General features: G+C 39.5%; 1 protein-coding gene and 1 long non-coding RNA gene across 3 annotated transcripts in view; both read left to right on the forward strand.

Annotated features, from left to right (window-relative positions):
• DMC1 (DNA meiotic recombinase 1) overlaps window positions 1–12,593 on the forward strand; it is a 31,612-nt gene that overhangs the window by 3,995 nt on the left and 15,024 nt on the right. The window contains exon 1 of one of the 2 annotated variants that reach the window (XM_032689182.1): window positions 4,885–4,901. The exons of the other annotated variant lie outside the window; for it this stretch is intronic. The gene's annotated coding sequence lies outside the window, so the exon portion shown is untranslated. Of the gene's footprint in view, window positions 1–4,884; window positions 4,902–12,593 lie in introns of those variants that run through there. 2 annotated transcript variants of the gene reach the window in all.
• LOC116787511 lies at window positions 1,456–2,760 on the forward strand. The gene is made up of 2 exons (XR_004357316.1): window positions 1,456–1,544; window positions 1,928–2,760. It is a non-coding gene; the product is annotated as an uncharacterized LOC116787511 (long non-coding RNA).

The raw sequence follows: 12,593 nt of genomic DNA on the forward strand, positions 1-12,593 counted from the left end.
TTTTTTACCAAATCATGTACTTCTTTCCTTAATTATTGGCTCTTCAAAGCTGCAGTCATTGCTTTGGCTGAAACGTAGTTTTTATTATTCAAAAGAACAGTGTGTCCGTGATCTCTTAACTGAAAAGTATTTAGAGTTGCCTTTTTTTTCCTTAAACTCTATTTTTTTCTCTTCATTGCTGAGTCAAGCCTTGTATATCTGCTTCTGTGCTGGTTTCCCAAGATCATGTTTCAGTGCTGATGAGTCCAAGACACAGCTTTGTAATGCAATTTCAGAGTGGATGATAGGTGAGAATAGTTTTGCTCCTTGCAGGAAATGCGGCTCCTGCAAGCTGTAGCCCCTTCTCTTTCAAACCCAGTTCCTGCCCTCCTTCCCTGAATTCACACATATGCATTTTACATGTTTACATTTGTTTACTCAGACCTTTTCTTATATATACTAATGTGTAAAACACATATCCTCTGCTCTAAGAAGCAGAAAAAGCATAAATGAATCCATGATGATGTATGCAAAGTTCCCAGGCCTCTGAGGTTTTCCAATCACCACTCACCGTTCTGGCCACACTATTCACTTAAAAGAGTTTACACAAATACACAGGCAGTTGAGCCACTCACGCACTCTGGAAAGAATCCATCACTTCCTGACAGAGTTTGCCAGGAGGCTGTCCTTAGTGACTGGGAGACTGAAGGCTCAGAGAATATGTGCTGCTCACACAGCAGTGAAAGCTCGTGTTAAGCTCTATTTCACTCTGTTCCTATTACCTGGCTACTCTTTGCTTGCTTCCACATCTGTATTTTCCTTCTTCTTTTTGTCTCTTACTTTCACAGTCATCTGTTTCCATGGATCCCTTAACATGTCCTTTCTAGGAAATGATGAAATATTAAACCTCCAGTCTGTAAGTTCCTGATGAGTGGATGCAGGGAAAGGGAATACCAGTGAAAGGGTCTCAAGGATCTCTGCGTATGTGTTGGTGTTTTGTGCTCTATTGTAACCCTTCATAGCTGGCAGATGCGGGAGACAAGATGTTCAGCCTTCGGGCTTCGCTGCTGTGTTGTTTATAAGGGAGAGCAAACAGGGCCTGTATTCTAAATCCCCTTCTAAGCTGATTTTATATCAGGCCATAGGTGAATATCAGCTGTGCTTTGTCCATACAAACAAGTGAGATACTGTGAAGCTCAATGTGTGTAGCACGCTATGGAGATCGGAGAGAAGTGATAAATATTCTTTCTTCTTCCATGTTCTTTCACTGTTCATTCTATGCCTTCACTTAGGCATGCTATCAACTCCAAAAACTGGAGACTATTCTCAGCTGGAACCAGAAAAATTCAAGATGAACAATCTACTGTCACCAAAGTCATGGGAACACTGCAGCAACATGACAGTGGACTGTTTGGCCCAGTCCTTTCCAGTTCTGGGTATCTGCTGTCAGCTCTTGTGGTTGCTTTTCAGGCTTTTGAGGAATGCAGAATACTGGTCCCCAATGGTCTGTGCTACCCAAGGGACAGCAATTTAGAACCCATTCCTGTGAGGCCTGGGAAGGCCAGGTATAGTAGTATTTACAGCAGTAAATGGGAGATCTGGTTGGTTTTTGTTTCCTGTCTTAATTCTGGGTTGTTTCCTGGCGTAGCAAGAGATGCAAATATGAGACATACCAGGATCAGGTAGAAGGTGGTCTTGATAGCTCAACAGTTGCCATGTAAGTAGTTGTACCTTGTCAGTGTGTTCAGCAGCAGTAAAACAGGATCTTCATTAGTTCACAAGGGAAAGCAAACCCTGAAAATATAAATTTTGAATTTGCATTGAATGCCCAAGCATAATGAACCTTAATGGAGGGTGCTCTCTCTGCATAAACTTCAAATAAAACATAAACTAAGTCTTGGATTCTAAACTTAGGAACTGTGTTTTTCACTCTGCCTCCCTTCCCCAGATTCCTTCAAGATGACAAGCAGTCCAGAGAAGACTGGTAAGCACTCTGTACAAGAATGCAGGATAAAAATATATTCACAAATATGTGCAGCCAGCAAGTGGATGTGTCACAGAAGCTAAGGCTTTCATTAGAAGGAGTCATTACTCTCAAGGAAACTTTCCAGTCTGACCATTCAGGACCTACTCTGTCAGTCACACTCGGACCAAAGCCCTTTTGCAGCGGGCGGCTCCACGGAGTCAACAGGTGCCTTGCCTGACTCCCTACACATCCCACACTCAGCCAGACCAGGTTTCCTTACTGGCTCAAACTGGGGTTTCCCATAGCAGAGGCTCAGACATCTGGATCCTTAAAATAATTTAATCTTCATACAATAACAGAATGACAGCTTGAGTGTGGTGCCTCCGAGGAGGGAGCCCGAACAAAGGAAACCCTGGGATTTTATCCCCTCACAGTCTTCACAAAAAAGTCCTCAGCAGGTGTTTATTCATCTTAATTTCAAACACATGCCCCACAAGCACCTGTTGCACTTCACTTGCTCTTCAAGGATTTTTGCTCATTGAAGGTCATCAGTTCCCCAGACAACACTCGCTGCCTATATTGTACTCTCCGGCCAAGATCCAAGATACAGCAGACATTTCCTTTCGAAAAGAAGAGAAGAATGTGATATAGGGAAATTTATACTTAACTTTGACTGTGCACCAAGTGCTTAAATATTGTAAAGAATCTCATCTTTTTAATGGGAGGGAAGGCATGTCATATTTAGAAAGTGGCTCCCAGCTCACACATCTGTGTAATTTGATTCAGTTTGGAAATAAAAGCAGATGAAAATCTGAGTCTCTGAAGATTTAAATCTTGTCAGCCTGAAAGAAAGAGAAATTGTTTTCATGGGTCAGCAGACAGGCTGTTCTCACAATCCATTCATTCATTTACTGCTGAAGTAATGTGCTACTTCAGTTCCAAGATTAAACAACTGGTAGTGATAACTTGTTGTCAGGGATCGTGTCAGAATGTCAAGTCTTGTGTAGAACACAGGAAAGCTAGTAATGGAAATTGAGACAGGTGAGCCAGTGTGCAATGGGCTGCAAGTAGGGATAATCAAGTCAGTAAAAAATGGGGATTGCAGCATCCAAAACAAGTATCTAAATTTGATATTTAGTCACCTAGATAAATAGTGACACTCTCCAAAATGCTCCATAATAAGCATTTATCTTGCAGGCAATCGTAACTGCAGGCACTTAAGCTTTTGCTCTTTAATTAGGAGCGTCTAATTTAATTTCTGGTTTGATTTCTTGGGACCTGAATGACCTAGATGATGGACTATAATGCAACAGCATTACCGCTATACTTGGATACAGAATAGCAAATTACTTTGAAACGTCTAATAGAAATTCACTGGATCTTTAGACACGGTTTTTGTCAGTGGTTTAGGAGAAAGAAAATAATGCTTGTTTGTCACACAAAGAAAGGAAAGGTTCTAAGCACAGAGAGCAAAGAAAGTAAAGGAGAAAATAAAAAACCAAGAGAAAGATAGTTGGGCAAAGTGGCATGCAAAAATTATGAACAGTGGAAGAAGTGGTAATGGATAAAGGTACACAGAGGCTGCATTGAATCAGAGGCTGGAAATGCTGAACTGGATAGAGAAGCCAGTGAGATATTCAAAGCCAGTGCTGATAGAGTCAGTAATTTATTTCTCTACAAATGCTTTGGAAAGAAACTGAATTATATTGCTCTTAAATTGAAGTTAAGAACAATGCCAATATTGTTCAGCACTTTGTGGTTTTCTGGTATTGTACATGGAAGTGAGGAGGGGAGGTGGGATGGGGAGAAAAAACAGGTGATCACTCACAAGCCTGTCTGTTAAAGTCTAGAGCCTTTGAAAACAAGCTGGCAGGAAATTAGTTATTCTCCCTAAAGTCTGAAATTAGGTATAGCAAATATTTTCTTCTATAATTAGTCATGCTGCAGATGACTTCTCTTGGCATAACACACAATTTACTCAGTTTGCAATTTGCTGATTTCTACATATTTTTGTAATGGAAGTTTGTGCTGTCACGTCTGTCAACAAGTGGAAGCAACATCTTCTGCTCCTCTTGACCAAGCTAAACTGAGTTTGGTTTATTTTTTATTTTAATAGACATTATTAGAGCAATGCTGCTGGGATCCAGGTCGCTTTTTATTCTTTGGAATTCCTGTCTGTGCTTATATTTAAGTATGATCGCAGTGATACTGCCATGCTGCCAGTCACATTCCTCCTGCCACAGTCAGGGGTCTTGCCATTATAGTGTTAGAAAACCCCCCCTTACCAGTGCTGCTTTGTCACTGTGGAGTGGCAAGGGGAAAACACATTTCACTGAGGAATTATGGGAGGGGATATTTGGGAGAGATTAGTTTGCTTATAAAACTGGCTTAGAAAAATACAGTAACCATGTGATATTAGAACCGTTTTTTACCCAGATCCACACACTGAAACACACAAATGTGTTGTGCTTTATTAATTTTTTTCAAGCAGTTTATAGAGTCAATAAATCTTGAGGGAAGAAATGTTCCAAAATTGTTTCTGTTGGAGACAGCTCACTTGGCTGTGAGTTTTATGAAATAGTTCCATCAGTTACTCTTTACTAGGTAAAGGCATTACCCTGGTGTCACTGCTATTTTGGAAGTCTACAATTGCCTTCTATGACCCTGAAATTTCTCCTGCCATTTCAGCAGGAGAGGATGCTTTTACTTCTTTTCCCATGACTGCAATGTGATTCTGCTAGCACTACTGGCTGCCCTAGAAACAGCTATATTTCACTTGGGGATGGGCTAGACTTTTTAAAAGGAATACATGAGAATTAAGGAATTAATCCTACTATCGTGGTAAATTTCTGAAATTTTTTCTGCCTTTCATTTTTCTTGAAGAAACTGAGACACGAAGAAGCTTCTAGCAAGTACCAACCTCATCTAACAAGCAAAGTCTTCCAAGTCCAAACAGGTTAAATACAAACCAGTGACTTTTCCATGTACAGAATGGAGAAAAAAAGGTAAAATACTATTTCTTTTACTAAGAATTTGCAGGCTTGTTGTTGTGAAGACCTTTGCTATTCTGTAATAGGTGCTCACCATATGAGTGTGTGTAAATAGATGTGTATGTGTTTGTCAATCCTAGACCCATCACAGCTGGGACCCATCACAGCTGCTTGTGTGCACATGTTCTTCTGTGTGCCTAGTTAGTGCAAATAACTTCCTTAGGTATTCCTTGGATTCACTGACATGTACTAGGCAAATGGAATACAGACTGCTGATATTTAATATTTCAGACCTCCACACCCAAGATGCAAAGCTTGGAATGGATAAGAAGAAAAGCATTTGGAAGCAGTCTCAACATATGCTTGAAATGAGAAGACTAAAAATAGCACCTCATTCTAGAGAGGTGATGCAGTGTTTGGAGAAGGAGATGATGTCATGGATGGGGTTAATTTTTCTCTCCCCAGCGGACATAGCTGATCTTGTTGGCACCCAAATATGCCCTACAATACAAAAAAAAAAAAAAAAAAAAGAAAAAAAAAAGATTCTTAACTGTAGTTACTCACATAAAGGCAATGTGGAAGTGGGATTGCTTTGCACATCTTAATGTTGGGGTTTTGTCAGTTTTTCTGCACAGATTCTGTCCCTAAGCCACTAAGGTCCCTTGCCTGTGCCCCCTTAAAGCCTTTTGTCTTACTGGGAAAAATGGGCGAGAGGACTTTACTCCTTTTGCTGGAAGCAGGTCCTCTAAGAAAGCTTAAACAACTTCTGTTGCATTGAAGGCAAGTACAGCTTCCAAACCTTTATGCTTTGGATATATTTTTAGTCTCATAATTATGACGGTTCTGAAGACTGTAGCTTTGTTTGCTTCTCAACGGGCTTCCTTCACCAGTTGTTCTTTGGGAATTTCAATACAGTGTTGGTGACAAACTATATACTGCTTACTTATTGTGTCTGTATCTGGAATTTCCTTCCCTGCCTTTTTTTCCCTATTAAATATACTTGAATTTCTCCTGAAGCAACACCCAGAAGAGTCCTTCACCCAGACAGTTCAGACTCCTGAGCTGATTTATAGGTGCTTTAACTTTAGAGAGAGTTCTTCAAGGCCACTCAGTTGTTTCTTACAAATGGCTGGGATGCAAGACTGTTGTTGCTCTCTTCAGCTTCTTATCTCCAATTTGCTTTTGCTGCATAAGCACTGTAATAGTTGAGGGTGGGGAATAGTGGCCGGTCAGTTGGGGACATCTCATGGCAGCAGTCCAATACTGAATACTATTTTGAAATCAAATATTTGAGTGTCGTCTGATTTCCTTCTTGCCTGATACTCACTGCCCTAAGAACAGAGGTCATGTGTGAAATTTGGCATCAGAAACTCTGACCTATTCCTCTGTCTTCGATTGCCTGGCTGCTAAAACAGGAAGTGGTACCTTAATAGTACAGTGGAAAAACAACAGTGAGGGATAGACAAAACAGCAAGAAAGATTGTACTAGGAAGTACTGGGATATATTGAACCCCAGTGGGATTTGTTATTGAGTGGTAGTTGTGCATCTGCACAGAGTTTCAAAGACACAGATACATCATTTATAATCACCATTCAGCAAAAACACAAGGAGGAGAGATTAAAAGCCTTTTTTCAAATATGGACAAAAATGTTTAATAAAGAAACTCTATTTCAGTAAGGCTGATAAAGAAACCATGGTAATGAAAGGAAAGAAGAACAAGGGATTAAACAAGAATAATCAGGCTAATGGATCTCTGAAGTTTAAAGGTTCAAGATTGAAAAAATTATTAGCTTGAACATTACTGAAAATTAAGGTTCTATCTGTAGCAAAATCAAGGAAACACGGTATTTTAAAGACCATTACAATTCCTGAGACCTTTAAATATTATTATAAAGTAAAAATAACTGTATGATGATGCACTCAATGCCTATCTAAGTTTTGGGATTTGCTTATGATCTCTTCTGGCCACTAGCCTGGCAAACATATGGAATACAAATGGAGCAACACTGGGCGTTTTTTTGTAGTTTACACACAAACTCACTTGCAGAAGCAGCAGGCAAAGCCAAGAGTAGAAAACTGGCCAAATAAGAGCATGTTCAGTTCTGAAATATGATTGGTTTAAAAGAAAAGCTGATACCAACTGAGAGGCTGAACTAGAAAACCTTAGCTTTTCCAAACTCATAAGGAACGTGGAGACACTGTGAAAATGATTCATTTTTCAAATAGAGGCTCTTCAAAGTTTGGAGCTTTTTTTAAATGAAGAAATGTCTCAAATACTAGTGCTGAACCTCTTCTAAATGTGAATTTAAAAATGTTTTTTTTCCTCTAAAATGCCATTTTTTATGTGACCAGTGAATTCCGCTGTGACCTAGGAATTTAAAATTTTCTATCAGCTGCACTTTAAATACATTCTTCTTTCTGAAGCATGCCAATGAAAAAGCTGTCCTGAGTACAAACAGAGCAGTGTACTCAAAGTCATTATTCACCCTACTTGACAACAGAAGCACTCAGTTTCTGTGAGCTGGAATGCATTAAAGGGGAAAAAAAACATTCAATGATTTATGCTTTTTTGAGCTGTAACACTGAAAACTCTGCTCTCCTATGTTTGGTGGACAAAGCTGCTTTGCTTCATGTCTTTTCCAAATTAATTTTCAATTCTGGTGTGTGAATAAGTTAGAGAAGCATTGATGCTTTTGGCCATAACAGTTAAGACAGTATTTGCAGTACTTCCAGCTTGTTTGTATTAGGAGTCGGAGTTTCTTTGGTGTCAAGATTACACACACAGTCCTGTGTTCTGCAGCATGGCAGATGCATCCGTGAGCAATTTTCTTGTTTTAACTCCCTTTCTGATGAGTTATTGCAGTTAAATCAAGTTTTCTGACTCAGCTTCCTGCTAAAGTAGTAACCCCTGTTGCTTCTCTCATTTTCTCTCATGCACTAATGTGTTCAGCTGCCACCAGGCAAATTCTACCCCCTGTATTTGCATTCAGTCCCAGAGAAGTCCCTCTGTCTAAAGGAATGGTGAGAGTCCATAAATGGCAAAACTGATCCAACACTGTCTCTCTTCCTCATCTCCCAGCTGCCTGATCTGATCTTTTCTTCTTTATTGTTGAGATAAGCACCTGAGGGAATACGAACAGAGAAAATGCAAAGCATAATGCCCTGCTGGGTTAAAGCAAAGGTCCAGCTCACTCTGAGGGCTGGAATGTTGGGTGTTAGGGCAGAGTGGGAGCCTGGCCATGCTCTGCAGTCTGCTCAGGCCGAGCCCTGGTGCCGGACTGGCCATGTGATGTACTTCATTCCCTTGGGGGGTGGCTTCCCACTTAATCTGCGAGTAGAGGAATATTTAGCCAATTCTTCTGGTTTACTTAGTGAAATGAAGATATTCACCCATGGACTTTAACCAGGCCTATGACTGAGCTTTAATTCAAATGCAAGCTTGTCAGTGTCATTGTCACCAAATTGGAGGACTGATAACAGTTTCACATCAAATAAATTTTACTATTGCTTTCTTCATCCTACTTTTATCTGATCTTGGAGGTCAATTCAAATGAAAAAGATATGTGTAACTGCAATTATTACTCCCACTTAGCTATATATGTGGGCAGTCTTATTTCATAATTAGTCTGTTAGTTCAGTTTATCATACAGTTAATATTAAGCTGAAGTAGAAAAAACAAAAATCTATGTATGTGGAGTTAGTCAAGAGCAGTTATTTTGGCATTTGCAACAGCTGTTTAGAAAGCTCTCACAGTTTAAAAAAAGACCTGTACTTCCCAAAGTATACATTTCATGATTCAGACTAATATATTTTACTGACTGCATTTCATTTTTTTCTGTAGAGATTTTTGTGCAGAGATTGATAAACTGTAGAAGGTCACAGAACTGGCCTCTCAAGCAGAAAGAAATGTTGAACATTAAAAAGCTGCTTTAAAAAGATATATTTTTAAAATAACTATTAGCATAGGTCAGAAATATGCTCAGTGATAAGATTTTTAAAGGACTGAATTTTAGCTGCAACCAGGACATGCACTTAATCCATGTCTGTCCATTCTGCTACTGATCTGCTTGTTAGCTCAGGTAATCCTTGAGTTTCCTCTAATTTATCAGCTAATAGTGAAAATAAGAAGTATGTCAGCCACTAGTTAGTGATGTGATGCTACACTCAACAGTTTGCTCCTGGGCAAAGAGGAAGCACACCTTATGTATAATTAAAGTCAGGAATTTATTGTTAGTATAATTGAAATCTTATTGATCCAGATACAACTTATAGAAAGAATAACAATACAAGAGTACTTCTACAAAATGGTAACACATACACTTCTTGGATTCTACCTCTTTTCCTTGTGTTTCACTCATCTGTCCACTGTTCCTGTGAGTCATAAGGTTGGTGGTTTCTTTCTGGTGTGTGGGTGATATGGGGAGTTGTCAGCACCTGGAGTCCTTTGCTGGGAGAATATGATCTTCATGTTGGTAGTTTCTCCTTCCTTGCTCTAAGATACACTTGGTGTCATTTTTTATATGCTTGCTAGCACACATTTACAGCTTTCTTCATTGGTCTGCAGTGCCACACCATATCTGATTTTATGATATGTGGTGCCCATTACATATGTTAGCTGTTATTTTTTTTTTTCTCTTTGTTCCCCCTAAATCCAGCTCCATGTCAGCATTTCTTTGACTGATCAGTGGTGAGTTGTTCATAGCCATCCTGTCTGCAGGGCCAAGCCTGTGCCTCACCTGTTACATTTACATCCCTGTACTCCTCTGCCCACCTTGTGTCCCCACTTTTCAAGGCCTCTGCTATTGCACCATGCCTGTATTTCTCTACACTGCATGCTTGTGCTAGTCATAACTCTCTTTCAACACAGAATAACTGTTTGTTACTTCTATTTATATAAAATGATGACTGTACCACACACAGATAAACAGAAGTAAAACAAATTAGCCATAGGCCTTGTTAGTTATGGAAACTGCTGTCACAGCTAACCAAGTAAAAGATACAGAAGGGTCAAGAGAAGTTCAAACAAAGCAAACCTGACAAGCCCCAGTCCTGAGACCTTGCAAATTCAGTACAAAGGTTATGGCAAATTACTGTATTACAAGGCTGCATGGTTACAGGGTTTTAGACTCAAAAGTCATGAGCAGGTAAGAGCAAGCTGTACACACTACCACATCATCCATCAGGTTAGGCTGGTTTTTTTTAGAACTGTTTAGAACTGGTTATGCTGGCATTTTTTCTCTTTTGGGGAAGAAAAAACATGAATGCAAGACTTAGAATTTCAGTTATCTGAAATTTTAAAACTAGAGGCTAGTTCAAAGAATACTACATATTTTTACAGATAAAATTGCATGGCATAGTGAAGTGGAGAAAACAAGGGTAATGGCAAGGATAGCCAAGCAGTGGAATTGTCTGATTCTTTCTCAAAAGATGAAAGAAAACCCACAGCCTCCCCAGGCAAACAAACATCTGATTTAGCTTTGAGCTAGATAATCTCTTGATGTTGCTTTCAGTCCTGTTGTTTTCTATTACTAGTCTCCTTTTTTACCTTAAATAAAAAACTCCTTGTGCATTCTCAAAAGGGACAACTATTCTTATGTCTTTTGTCTTTTTGATAGACCATATGTGATATACTGATGCATGTCTCCATAAATCCTCTAACTTGGCTTAGGTTTTGCAAAGCTTAAGAGTGGCCTTGTTTTCCCAGTTTGCTTTTTTTTTTTTTAATAAAGAATTGCTAATTTCATAATCTTCTATTCAAATAGTGAATTTTATGGTGCTTGGACTGCTATCACCTACTGTATTTGTATAGCTGACATACAGATTATTTCTTTTTCCTTTAGAAAAATACCCATTCCTTGAATTCTCTGGTTGGTGTTTTGATATTAATGTTATCTTTGGCATCTTCTCTTCTCCAGTCACATATAATTTGTTGTTTTCCTGACTTGACCTGGCACCTGTTTAATATCAATGGGCACAGCCCTCTAATTCATCATTTCCTCCATAGCTGCAGTTCTGAACCATGATCTGGACAAGACATCTTGAGAAACAGAAGGGAGATCTCTAATCCTATAACATATCCTTAGTGATTAACTCAAAGTAAATTAGAGGCAGCAAAATCTGTGTCTTTTTAATGCAGGATCACTCTCAGCACTGTAGGATTGAGTACTTTTTCAAGGCTTTTTTAAAGACCTCAAGACTGCAACAGAGACATAACTGTCTCTCACTACCATCTCTATTCCTTCCATTAATTCCATTTTAACAATAGACCTCTCCTGTCTGAACGGTGAAGCTTGGCTGATCTGATATTTTTGCCAGTCCCCCTGAGACCTATTGTATGCACACAGCTTTTGCAGTTCATCTTAGTTCTGACCAAAGAGAAGGAAAACACAGGCAGAGTTATTTCCTTCGTGTAAAACCTCAGAGTCTACCCCAACATATGCAGGCACAGTTTCAGTCATATTCCCAAGATGGACATGGAATTCAAGGAACTGTACCAGAGAGACTGCAGATAAAAGAGGAATTTGGACATCAAGCGGCAGGAAGATAAGCAAGAATTGCATAAGTACAAAAAATTGTGTGGATTCATCCTAGCATGTTCTGATAACCTGAATTGAATTCTGCTATTCTTCTCTTTTGCTAATCTGGTATGCTTTTAGACTATGCTAGTCTAGTATACTTTTGCTAGTATAACCCATTAGCTAACAGGGGTTTTCAGAAGAGCTTTCAGGTGTGAAGAAAGAGGAGAGAGTTGCAATCTGGCACATTTAAACAAGGTGGCCTTTCCCTGAGACTGACCAAGACGGAATCTGTGTTTGCGCTTCCTCACAGAAAGTTTTTGGCAGATTTTTTTTTTGGAAGCAGTAATCATTCACTATGATGTGACTAAGGGAGTAGCTAAAGTGACACAGCATTGCATGGCTACCATGATTTCTGGATTTGGGTAGTTTTGGGAATATAATAGCTAACCTAACTTCCAAGGTGGTGCTGCTATTTACTCTGTATATTCCTTTCCTGTAAGAGAGTTTTTTGCCTTGTTAATATTTGGATTGTCTTTGAAATATTCAGTATTCTTTCTCCCTCTCTCTTCTGCTTTCCCTCCCCACCTCTCACCCCCAACATGGACTTTACAGGGGAAAAACCCCAAACAATGGCAGCTAGAGAAGGGAGAGCTGAAGAATATGAAGAAATTGCTCCACCTTTGCCCAGAAGCATTCTGCAATTCTGGGAAGATTTCAGATATCATATTATTTTATCCTGGTTAGGAACAGGCAAACTGCCAACTTAAAAGTTCAGAGAAGGCATTAGCTCCTATATTTGACTTTAGTCCATTTGAGCAACATAAATATGGATCAAAACCAGGTAATCAAAAAAGAAAAAAACAAACCAAAAGCTCAAACCCAAACAAAACCCACCACCAACAACAAAAAAGCCCTCATGATTTCCCTGTTCTGGATACCTAATACTTTTATGGTAAGGTTTTGACTTGGGTCTTATCTTGTCCAAACTGGTACATGATCCCACATAAGAGGAAATGCAGATAACAGTGGGGTGTCTCATTGCCAGTACCTCACTCCCAGCTGCAGACACACTGGTCAGCAGCAGAACATGTAAAAGGGAGGGAGCAGACTCCAGCACACCTCCACTCACTTGGCCGGTG

The sequence above is a fragment of the Chiroxiphia lanceolata genome, chromosome 5 (assembly GCF_009829145.1).
Source record: "Chiroxiphia lanceolata isolate bChiLan1 chromosome 5, bChiLan1.pri, whole genome shotgun sequence".
NCBI lineage: Eukaryota > Metazoa > Chordata > Aves > Passeriformes > Pipridae > Chiroxiphia > Chiroxiphia lanceolata.